General features: G+C 45.8%; 1 protein-coding gene across 3 annotated transcripts in view; it reads left to right on the forward strand.

The window, feature by feature from the left end:
- The window catches only part of LOC135385228 (uncharacterized), a 103,273-nt gene extending 100,498 nt beyond the window's left edge, over positions 1 to 2,775 (forward strand). For 2 of the 3 annotated variants that reach the window (XR_010420363.1, XM_064614424.1), the window contains exon 7: positions 574 to 2,775. The gene's annotated coding sequence lies outside the window, so the exon portion shown is untranslated. Of the gene's footprint in view, positions 1 to 90 lie in introns of all 3 variants that reach the window. The other variant, XR_010420362.1, reaches the window with a different exon arrangement.
- The last annotated feature ends 10,094 nt before the right edge of the window (positions 2,776 to 12,869 follow it).

Below are 12,869 nucleotides of genomic sequence, written 5' to 3' on the forward strand. Positions count from 1 at the left end.
TTTGTGCTTGTACCTGGTAATAGTACCTATGTGCAGTCTTTAGGTTTCCGTCTTTATCAAGACAAAAATCCTTCTTTGATTGCCCCACAGAAAGGAGGTCGCAAGGATTCACATCCTCCAAAGAGTACAGGCATTTCACTTCCACCAGTGATGGAGGGTGGCAGTCGCACTCAAAAATTCCGTCCGGTGTACAGTCCAAGAAGGGGTACTTGGGGTGCACCATCAACCCACATTCCTTCAGGAGGGCATTGAGATGCCTCTGGCGGAGGGCATCCAGTAACGCCACTTTTGTAATTGGCTCATTTTTCCGGCCATACAGTACTGCCGGCGTAGTTAATGGTCATGGATTTTTCTCAGCAGTGAGGAGCAGTTCACCATCTTTGATAGACACACGTCCTTGAACAGAGAGGCAGTGATGCGCCCCTTACGATGGTTTTTCCATTCTACGCATTCGTGCTGCGCACGTGTTGCCTGTTCTATCTCAATGGCATCGTCTTCACTCACACACAAGTGGTGCACAACACTTTCACATAGTTCAGTTATATTCTCATTACAGTGCCCTTTCTTTCGCAGGGTTCGCTGGGTCAGCGAGCACAGAGGAGTCTCCAAGTTAATGACGATCTTCTGTGGCTCCTCTGGAAGACCATCACTGTCAGATATGTCATCACTACTGTCAGAGGCAGGTTCTGACGTTTCATTCATCTCCACTAATGTGAAGTACCGTGCATCTGGTGCAATCTGTAAAGGAATATTCAGTGTCATGATGAATTTGGACAGTTCAGCTCTGCATGTTCCAAGTGAAGTCATATTGTGCAAAGCTTACTCTCTTCAGCTCTGCCAGGGACGCATCAACTTCTGGTTCAATCTGTTGTGCAGCTTGCAGTGGACGTTTTCTTTGCCTTACTTCTGTCCTCTTATGGACAAACAACAACTCCTCTGCTGGCACAGGTTGAACCTGAAGGGAAATACAATCATGAAACGTGAGTGTATCACATGCAGCAACAGACTGTACATGTGTGTTACAGCAACAAGAACATTTTTAGAGCCTGAACATTTAGAGAAAATATTTTTTCCCCAATTTTGGGTACAAATCGGGTAATTAAGTATGTGCAATAAATTTATGCAAATAGGTAGGAACCCTTTCAGCATGCCAGTTTCACGAGGCAACCGGACTCTAGAATCTGAAGCAAATCTTATTGCACCCTCAAAAACCATTAGTGCTGTAGGCTAGTTTTGTACACATTATAGAACAGGTAGCACAACCTATACATACATGATGATATCCTACGAGATAACCTAAACATGGAGACTAGGAACACAAAAGAAGGACAACTAAATCAGACCTATTGGCACAGCTATAGTCATGAGGCTTGAGCGATCCTGGGTGTTGGTAGGTACTATCGTAGACAAAAAGCATTACCTGCATATGGTTTAGCAAAGGGCTATTTTTCTGTTAGTAATCAGGTTTTACCCTAAAATAGTCATCCTGAATTCGCAGTGTTAAATCGGGAGAGAATCTGGTTAAACTGCAAAACTTCAGGCTCTAACCATTTGCAGATGATTGCTACAATTCCAAGAACAACTTCAGATTATGTTGCTAACTAACGCATCATCACTATGAAATCAGAATGCTATTACAATTACTGTTCTATATGTTATAAAGTGCAAAATACCTTCTTGAGGCAGGGCACAGCCCACTGGCAGGCCTGGTCTGTTGGACCACAAGATTGTGCAGTTTCTTCGTGCCACATTTTTACTGTGAAGCAGATGGCAGCTGCATAGCTGCAGCACCTACCATATCTGAAGGTTTCTTATTAGTAAAATTTCACATGCAAAACAAGTGTCATCCAGTTATCTCCGCTGAAACATTACACTTACCCTGCCATACATGTGCAGTATGCGTCAAGTATCTTGCCATATGCTGTTGCTGCTATCCAGCAGGCTTCTCGGATCTTTGTGGGGGGTCACTTCGCCTTGCAGAACAACAGTGCCAACTGCTGGACTCGCACTCAGCACGCTGTGCACTTTGCCTGCGCAAAAAGGGGTTTTGATGATGTTTCATGTTTTTTTGCGCAATAACACCAGAAAAAGGTTTTGTTACAAAATTTGTTACAGTAACATTTACCGACTTAACCTTTAAAATTGCAATGTCTTGTTTTTGGAAAACCTGCTGCACACAAAGCCCCTGGACGTATACCTGACATAACATAGTTGTCGCCCTCAAGGGCTTTAAAAGCCTCGAAAGGCTGGCTGTCAACCCCCAGTTCCTGCAGGAAGTATGATTTGATATCTGCTTCTGTCAAGAGGGGCCACATGCATTTGTCTGCAGTGTACTGAAGTGCCCGGATGTCATATCCAGATGGATCCCACTGCAAGATTTATCAATACAAGGTGCTTAGCGTGCCGCAGTAGAGTCACTGTTACAAACTAGCTAGCACATAGAGAAATGCGACAGGAGTGAGATACAGTGGTCTTACATGAGCAGGCAATGGGGATTACCTCTCTGCATTGGCTCACTGAAGAGTAGAAAAGTTAAAAATTATATTATATATATTTTGACCAATATTTCCTGACGTAGATGGGGACTGAAGCGTTGATTTGAAAGAGAGTATGAAGGGAACCGTGTGCCCTTGATCAGCTGTCGGGGCAGTAAATGCAAAGAGCATGTGTTTCGATAATGCCTTCCAGATGTTAAAATATTGTTCCAACATCGAACTGACGCGTTGTACTTACTACAAACTTGCTGGGGAAATAAAATGTAAGCTGCTCTTTGCAGACCTTGTTTAACGTTCATTTCCTGCGCCGATTCTGCCCTGTACTTCAATATTTTGCAACATGCTAGCGAAACATACTGCAGTGTCTGACCATCACTCTAAAATGAGCAATCGCCCCATCTCAGCAAAAGTCTCAAAATTTTCCGTCCGATAACATACGCATGAACAGCGAACGAGATGCACGCACGCAATTTAAACTTCACCGCTGAACATCGCTTATGAAGTTTGTTTCCTTCAAAATGTGTCGCTACATGTGTCTATGCTCACAAAATGCGACTAATTTTGCCACATTCTAACAGAATACCTCGTAAATGATGATCGTTGACCAGGGGTTTCACGTATGCGACACGGAGAGACGCTGAAACTTCGACCCGGAAGTGCTTCCTCCTCTCACCTTTCCTCCTCGTCTGTCAAACCGACACCACCTATATATCTGAAGCAGTCCATGACATCACCGTAAGTGTTGTAAAGTTGGGAGTGCTCCAGGAGGAAGTTGTGGAGCACACAGCTTGCCTCTACAGCATCCTCTGTATTTGCATGGTCAAGATTTATAGTCTACAGCAGTGCTCGCTAACGTGCAGAGAGAATGACGAAGGTATTCTCGATGCAGTTCCTGGGAAAAATGAGAGCATACATACTATGTTGATCACTACTCTATACAGTACACTATACACACATATACAGTGAAACCCGCGTATAACGATATTGACGGTAATCGCGAATTCCATCGTTATACGGGGTACATCGTTAAACGAGGGCTGACCTAAATAGCGCGTCCCCGAAAAGTCGCGCGCCACCCCGCGTGTAGCAAAAGAAAAAGAAACAGATGCTAAAAACAACTCGAAGCTGTGTGACATTGCACTGGCTTGGCGACCAGAGCTCGTGGAGGGAACCAGGGAACATATCAGGACAACTTCTGGCAACACTACACGTCACCATTCCGCAAGCCGGCTTCACCTAACGCCTGCGCGCTTTAGGAGAAGCTCGCTTTGGAACCCTGTCGCGCGACTCGCGGGTGGAAAGCACGTTCTAGGCCTTTTGAATCATCTCGCGAATTTGAGCAGCACTGGCCAAATACGGAGACACAAAAGCGTTACCATCTACCTCTTTCACTGACAGTATTGGAAAATGAACAGTCGCTGTCTATTTTCTTGCCTCAATTTTTATTTTGGTTTAATTCTTTTGATGTGAATTTCGGACGATACGAATTTTTTCCGCTACCCCGTGAGATTTGTATCATCGAGATTCTACTGTATTTTATCGCGGCGAAAATTGCGGCGAGGTTATACGCACGGGACAGCGTCCAACATCGTTATACGAGTACTCGGAACCGCGTTTTCCATCGCTGTACGCGGGTCGTTTCCCCATAGAAACGATAGTAAATAGTATATTTTGACAGTAAAATCATGAAACATCGTTTTACGAGGGATATCGTTGTACGCGATATCGCTATCCGCGGGATTTACTGTACAGTACACAATACAGTACACAGTATACTATACACTAAACTGCATGTGTTGTATGTACACAATATAGGCAGCACTACTGACAATGCCAAAACACAGAAGCAATACCACTATCGGCATTGGTGTTATCAGATCAAGAAGCACTAGCAAAAATTGCTCTGCAGGTATCTTTTCCAGATAAAGGAAACCGTGAACATTAAAAACAGGGTCGCACAATGAGACTCCCTGCAGTACCAAAATAAATACACATGCATTTAAATTTTGAATCAAAGGATGTTTGTTCCGGACTGCATTATGCACTGGAGGTACATATGTCTTGAGTTTGTTAAAGTGGCAGCTACTTGATACTTTGCACTCCTGAGCCTAAAGGGGAAGGCCCCCTTTTTGCTTGTCAGCTCACAGGCAGGATAGGGCCTCAAGAAATTTATCCGCAGCTGAAAGGCCTCATCTCCAATCAAGACGTGGAGAGCTGCAGTGCTCGTCTCAGGTAGTACTGATGATCCAGGCAGTTGCCTATAGCCGAGGCTTTCAAAACCCCCGAGTCACTCTTCAGCCCTCAGCTCCTATGTCACTGAGCACAAATTTGTACTGGCTGTCAATGACAGCCATGAGTGCGATAGAGAATGTACCCCGCAACAGTGTTAGATGCTACATACGAAGTGGTGTCCAGTTGTACAAGACATTACTTTGCTGCCTTGTAATTGTAAAACAGGCTGCATGATTTCATTTCTTTAGACACACTTGATTTTTACATTCTCACCATCTACTGCTCCAGTGCAGTTGGGAAAGGGCCATCTTTTTTCGAATGCAGTCTTGGTGCTCTATGGCCCTTGTTGCTTTTGCACCAGAAAAATCCATTCATCATCATGAGTTTGAAAATCCCTTCGCAACGACTTACCTTCTAGATTCTTTGGGGAATTGCAATTCCATTTCAAACAGGAAACTGGTCAGAGATAACTGTGGAGATCTTAACTATGTAATCCAGTTGGTTGCAATACCTTCATGTATAGGTCTTTAAGCGTATTCCTAAGGGCAGACTGTGTCGGATGAATTGCTTCCCTGGTGGTCTGTATGCACACTCTGAATTCCTGGGCCATGTCTTTGATTGTCATCCTGGATGACAAACACCTGTGAAGTCATGAAGAAAAAAATGGCACATATATTAACGCAAAGGATAGTGCCAACAAGCAGATGACTATGTGCACATTTGTCTGTTCAGGATACTTTATGTGCCAAAGTACCTCAATGCCAGTGCCAGGCGCTCGGCCGATGAAATATGCTCCTTGCACACATGCTGCTTTTGCAACTCTTTCCCCACGCGGCTATGTAAATGGTAACATTTTTTGGGAGTCATCTGGAAATGATTCACAGAGCATGTGACGTCTCCGCTCTGACGCATAAGAGCCATCTAGAATACAGTAAAGCACATATGCAGGCTTTCTAATGGCATTCACTCTTTTTTACATAAAAAATGCTGTAGCTAAATATTCTGAAATTTAGAGTCTCTTATACTCACCGCAGTGTGGTAATCACTGTCTTGTTTCCTGTTAAGCCGGAGTGGTCGCACCCACCACCGCTTCCCTTGTTGAGTGAGCTTCTTCCTCTTCTTCGGAAGAAGAAGCACTTCCACCAGAAGAAGTTCTTTGTCGTACATTTTCATTAATGCTTTGTACTGTGAAAATGGGCAACACAATAGGCCGAACAGCTTCTGTGTTCAGCAGAGAGCCGACTAGGCTTTTGCTAAGTTGCGTATGCGCAACTCCCTGCAAAAAAAAAAGTATCACACCATTCTGTTTTTGTTTGTTTCTGCAGTCTTTTGACAGAATTAAAGCACAAGAGGTTGAGCCCGTGTCCAGAACCCCCCCCCCCCTCCCCCGTCACACCCAAATGGATAGCGACTGGCTAAAGGCTCGCATATGTCGCCTCCCCCCAAAGTACTTCGCTGGGACCGCCCCTGCCGGGAGTGAGGATGGGAAGTAGTCATGGCCCTATTACTCATTAGACAGCATTATGAGTGGTCGGGCCATTATCGCTCAACCATGCCTCGTCTCCTCAGCTGGTGTGGTGAGTCCAATGGCCGCAGCAACTGACTCGGACCCACCTAACGACACCAGGCCATTGGCAAGTGAAAAAAGGAGGCCAGCTAAACACAGGAGCTGTGTCTTTGACATGGAGGCAAGCCTCCTGGAGGAAATGCAGAAGCACACAGAGATTATGGGAAAGTTTTTTAGTTTGCTGTCGGACAAGCTTATGCAACATTAAAGAAATGTGGAAACAAAGACAGACAATGTTGAATGCAACTTTAAAAAGGTGACATATGTACAAAACTATTTACAAAGCTATTTAGCTAAAAGCTATTAGCTAAAACTTGATGGTAGTCATGATCCGAGGAGGATGAGCTTGTGGGACATGACAATCGTGCAGCAAGCTTACTTCGAAATCTTGTAGCGTCACCTTCATGTTCTACGTTGCCAGCTAGCATGCTTTCTGGCTCTTCTTACCCTCCCTTAGCTATTCGACACAAAAGTCCTCAGCCCGAATGCACACACATGCAACACACATTGTGCCTAGCAGCACAGGCAGTGATTACTAGGGGTGCCTTCTTCGCTGACACCTCAAGGGCCTTTGTGAACACTGATCGGCACCTTCCCTTCATAAGTACAAATGCCCTCTCCACTACAGAGTGGGCCTTAGAGTGTAAGGTGTTAGACCTGCTGTCAACAGGCGTCCGTGGACCCTTAAAGGGCCTGATCAACATAATTGGGGAAGATATGCAGGGGTAGCCTGAATCTCCAAGAATAGCAAAGCCTGGCGGAGGATAGAGGGATTGCTGTTTCTGAGCACACGAGAGTCGTGAACACTCCCAGGGTACCCAGCGAATATGTCCAGAAACACACCTTCATGGTCACAAACTGCTTGCAGCTGCACAGAGTAGAAACGCTTTCGGTTTATGTAGTCGTCATGAAGGGCTACTGGAGCCAGTACCCTCACATGACACCCGTCAATGGCTCCCACAAACCCAAGAAAGTTCTTGTTGCGGGACAACCGTGCAAAGCCTTGCTGCACGACATCTAACTTCCCCAGTTGTGTTGGAAAGACAATGAGATGTAGCTTTGCCACAATTGCCTTCAACACATGATGAACAATGCGAAAGGTTGTGGTTCTTGGTATGTTGAAGGCGCACCGCAGTCAATCCGAAATGCGGAGCCACAGCCGAGCCAAAGCAGGGATCTCAGTAGCTCGACCTCCCTTTTCCAGGAGTGTGTCCTTGATGGCATGTCGCTCCAGAGAACCCCAAGAAGAATCCTGAAACTTTGCTGGCTTATCCTAAAATGCTGCTTGAAGTCCAGCCGTTCATCAGTCAAATATTCCAGCGTGATGCTACGCATCTGTGGGTTGCCGTAAACAGGTTCCACCTTTAAATAACGAAAAAAGCAGCATGTTGAAAGCCGCACTTGTTCCTTAGCATGGTAATTCAGGAAAAATGCATGGTATGATAAATGAACACTGCCATTACATAAACCACATGTAAATGCTGAAGTGCAAGAGCGCAGGCTTGCTGCTATATTATTAGACGCAGTGAAACCCCAAAAAAGGGGATAGTAGCTGCACGAGTTTCATTGTGTAAGCAAATGCTGCTCAGGTTTTGTAGCATACAAAGGAGTTATTACAGCAATTCACTTGTGGTAACAAACCATGATAGTTAGTTTTAATGTCAACTTTAACCCGAGAGCTTAAAGGTAGGGAATGCAGCATACAAGTTCCTTTACTTAAATTTATTCAGGCTCTGATACTCCTGCGATGAATACCAGTTGTCCACTGCAAGAGCATGCAGTTTCTTGCAACCGTAAGCAGAATGATGGTGGACAATAGCAAGAATATTTCCTCCAATCTAATGTCTGATGCATCCATGGCAAGGGTAAACAGCTAGAGCAAGAGCGGAAAGTGTTGCCGAGATGCGAGAACACGGCACTGCGTGTCTAAGAATGCAAAGTTTGTTACAGCCATCAATAGATGGCGTGCACCCGCCTGCAGCCAGCAAGCCTGTCCCAAATCTCTAGTCGGAAGTCATCTACTTAGCTCTCCAGTCAGACAGCTTATCCTGTGCCGACTATTGAAACAGAGGTGTAATTTGTGGGCTTATGATTACGTCTGCGACTGCAACTGGGATGTCATTCCTCCGGGGATGTCAACGAGGTCACACTTGGTGGCGACAAGCAGTGCCTTGCTGGTGTCGGTTGTGTGGCCTTTGAAAGAATCCACAACGAGCATAGAGCGGGGGCTAAGTAGCGCACCAGGTCGCTGAACCACACCAATCAAAGTCACTCACTAAACATGTCCGCCGTCATCCAGCCCTTGTCATTGCAGCAAACAATCACCCCCGCTGGGAAACATTCGTATTTCAGTAGCGTCTTTCTGTTAAAAATGATGTATGGTGGAAGCCGCTTCTCGTCCGCTGTGCAGGCCAAGATTACTGTGATCCTTTGCTTCTCGTTGCCTGTCGTGCGAATCTTCACCTCCTTCGCGCCAACACAATCATCAGTCCAGCTCATGGGCATATCAAAGTACACCGGAGTTTGATCCGCATTGCCTATTTGGCTCAGCATGTACCTGTGCCACCCCCACACGGCTCTCGCAATATCTGTATCAAAATGTGTGTTACTGCGCACGGAGCAACGCACGCGTGTGTCACTGCGCACGGGTCTTCACCATCGTTGCCGAGGGGTGAAGAAAGTTCCGGGAACGCGAAGCGGGCAGCCGTAGACCATGTGGGCCCCACTGCAGCCGTTCTGGTGGATCGCGGCGCGAAGGCCAAGCTGGACTAAGGGAAGACGCTCCGGCCATGTTGTGTCGCTGTGGTCAGTGGCGTTGAGGGAAGCCTTGAGCTGCCGATGAAGGCGCTCGACCAGGCCGTTGGCAGCCAGATGGTACGCCGTGGTTCGGATGTGATGGGTTCCGAGGGCGCTGCACAGGTGACGGAAGAGGACCGATTCAAACTGGCGTCCTCTGTCCGTGGTGACAGTGGACAGGACGCTGAATCGGGAAACCCAGGAGAAAAGGATGGTTAATGGCGGTGAACCAAAAACGAAAGCTCGGGACAAACTGCGCGCAACCGATGACTGTGCTGGTGATGAAGATGACGCTGGTGCTACACTTGCTTTCCATTTGCTGATTACAGTCATGTATTTGCTTGAAATGGCCATCTCGTCGCCATGTAAACCCATCTAGTTAATAGATATCTCAGGATGAGGGTGACAGATACTAAAGTAGAGCACCAAGGTTTCACAGGACTCCTGATGTTGTTGATCTCTGTATTGCTCGTACGGCTTTTTGTACTACTAAAGCTTTTCTCGTTAGTATGACAATTTGTTTTACGACCAAAATCTGCAACTGTGATGGGCATGTTAACCAGAGTTCACTGTACATAGTGTTTCGACATGGATAGGAAATTATGTGCAACAAGTTATTCTTAATTCATACATGTGTCTCTGTGTTCTAGATACATACATTGTCTTTAATGTAGATACTTTGAGGTAGATGCTTATGACCACCCTTGCTCACTTGTGCAAAAGGTCTGTATTCCTAAGAAAAAATTTAAAGGGGTTGTTCTACATGCAAATGTAGCCTTTGATATAAGCATTTGGGGTGGCCCAGAAAAAAAGCTGTCTTTGTTACGTGATGGTCCATCGTTCAGGACAGGGTCTTCTGCAGCTTGCCTTTAGGCTGCGGTCTTCGTGCAGTACAGGTGCTGCACAAGGGTATCACGAACACATGCTCCGCTTTCCATAGCAGCGGATGTGTGATGTTGCGGCATCTCCCTTGGGATATGTCTGCACTCTTCAATCCAGTGTTGCTCAACTCCGTTGTTGAGGTCCTCACAGTTGTTGTGGAGGATGCAGCAGGCTCTGATGATGGTGGTACAGTTGTCAATATCACACTCAAGTCCTTGGTGTAAAATCCTGAACTTCGCTTTCAGCCTTCCAAATACGTTCTCCACGACAAGCCTTGCAACAGGGAGTCGGGCGTTGAACTCTTGTTTTTGTGATATATGTATTTGTAGCCCTGTCAGGATACGGCTTCGTTAGATGTTGCTGCAGTGGAAAAGCCTGGTCACACAATATGACAGGGCCCACATCCACACCTCGCAAGGTTACTGTGAATCTGTTGAAGAGGGTACTGTTGATTACAGCAGGCACCCTGGACCTCTGGAGTACTGCTGAATCGTGGTTCCTTCCAGGGGAGCCCACATTCACATATGAGAACTTGTAGGTATGGTCAGCGATGGCAAGCAAAATAGCACTGTACCATCCCTTATAATTGTAGTAGTCTGAGCCCTGGTCCTTCGGTGGGATACCTCAGTATGGCAGCCATCTAGAGCTCCAAAGCCCTGCGGAAAACCTGTTACGGCTTCAAACAGACGCAGGTGCTCTGGCAACTCAGCGTCTGTTGGAAGCTTGACAAACTGTGCTTCCAGTTTACTGACAATTTATGTGCAGAACTTGCTGTGGACAATGTTGACGAAGCACCTGCTGACCACGAACAAGTTCGCCAGTCCTGTCCTCCGCAGATGACGGCAGCCTATACAGGGCAACGGCTACTCTCTCTGTGGACGGCATCACATTCTTTAAGTGGGTGTAAACCTTGGCCAATACTTTGGCATACTTCCACCAGGTATTTTAAAATGGCCCGAGTTACGCAAAAGTCACTTTTAAAATAGTTGTCGGGAAGTACTAGGAGTGTTGTCTCTCATCACGATGCTGGACTGCGGTAATTGCGAAGCTGTCTCTGTCTTGTACACCACCGCAAGGCAACAGTGGTCAGAGCTTGCAGTTATTGTTGCGCTCGATTTCTCTTCTGGTGTTAGCGGTCCAGTTCATTACGGACAGCATTGAGCTCACACTGCTTTCGTCTGAGTTCACACTGAAGCTGGGCGAAACAGAGGAAAAGTTTGTCTTTCCCCCGTATCTCCACGGACGTAGCTTTGTTCAGTGACACCGCTATGCACGGTGAAGCACAATAGGTACAATAATAGATACAAGATATATGCAACAACACGAAAACAGTGCACGGTGGTTATTATATAAGAACTCGGAGAGCAAACGAACGAAACAGAAGGCAAATCGGCAAAAATACGGTGGAGGCGAGCAGACAAAGACGAAGAAGACAGATTGAATTACAGTGTTGCTAACGCCCGGTTGTATTCCGTTAAAACTGAAAGCCCTAGTTGCAGCAAGTGTCCAAAAAAATTGTCATACATAACTGCCTGCTCGTATAATGCTTAAACTGTTTTAAATACACAGTACATGCCGTTTATGCATGTATTTATGCATGACTTAATTCTATTTTTGCTCCGCGTAAACTTTTTTACTGTTTCATAGCTTCTGATCTGGTCCGTTTGGGGCGCTGGTCTCGACTGAGATCAATTCGCTCTGTGTAACTGATTTCGACCATGGTTGGGTCAACTGCGGTTCACACTACTGAACTGTGGTTGAGAACGCTAGTGTAACTAGGGTACAAGTCCACACTGCGCGTGCCGTGTCATGGAGCAGTCCCAGTGAAACACATTGCGCATGTTGCGAAGCGGACTGGCGTCGCTGTCCGAAGGACATGAACGCAAATGTTGTCAGTGGAACATTGGCAAGAACTCTTGTGGGCTACAACTCAGTGATTCACTATTGAAAAATACACCAGTGCGCATCATGCTGCAAATATGCGGAACACTATGATCGGACCTATTCCAAATCCACATGCCCATGATAGGTATGTGCGCGCTTCTCCTGCTGTCTCGTTGGATGCCCCCAGTCTTTGCCACCAAAGACGGCTCTGTTTTCATAGTGTTTTTCTTCTCAACGGTAGCGCTGTGTGAACTAATTTTGCTTCCGTCATACTGATTGAAACACGGACTTTGATTTGACAGCAAGTTGTTTTTGCATTTTAGTGCTCCTTTAAGTCAAGGAAATTTGGTGATATTGAAAGTGGCCAGACACTACTGATGGTAGGCAAAGTGAGGCTTGGCGCTGCTTTAGAGAAAATGGCATCGAACAAGAAGAAAAATGCCAATTCATAATAATCTGTGTATGTGTTGGACTCATCAGGAACTCATACGTGTCTCGTCAAAGTGGGTGGCAGCTGAACCATCTCAATGTGCCAATAATATTTATTCTCTTGCATAGGTTGAAGAGCTACATGCTAAGAAAAAGGGAGTAAAGTAGATAGTAATTGCAGCTTCTAGTCCCCTAGAGCACAATTACTCACTATTTTAGTCCCCACAACTTGACATTGAAATGCAACGGTCCTTGGTCAACGGTTGCTCTTGGCTAATTTGATGGCATGAGGCTAAAGGCATAACCTCAGCTGACTTAAAAAATTTCCACCCACCCAGAGTACGAAACAGTTGGTGCTTCTTTCTCCACAAGTTGTGTCCTATGTATGTCGCAAGATTTTATATCACTCTATATGTCATGGTTGACGGTTTGAATCAAAGTGTTTTCATGCATGCACACAAATTATGTACCTTGAACTGTTAGAACAGAGCGTGAAATGCAGTCTCCACTCTGTGACGTTCATTTACTCCCGTGCATTTACTTCCGAAAGTGGCTGTTCTTGTGATAATGCATTTAGTCACCAA

The sequence above is a fragment of the Ornithodoros turicata genome, chromosome 2 (assembly GCF_037126465.1).
Source record: "Ornithodoros turicata isolate Travis chromosome 2, ASM3712646v1, whole genome shotgun sequence".
Taxonomy (NCBI): Eukaryota; Metazoa; Arthropoda; class Arachnida; order Ixodida; family Argasidae; genus Ornithodoros; species Ornithodoros turicata.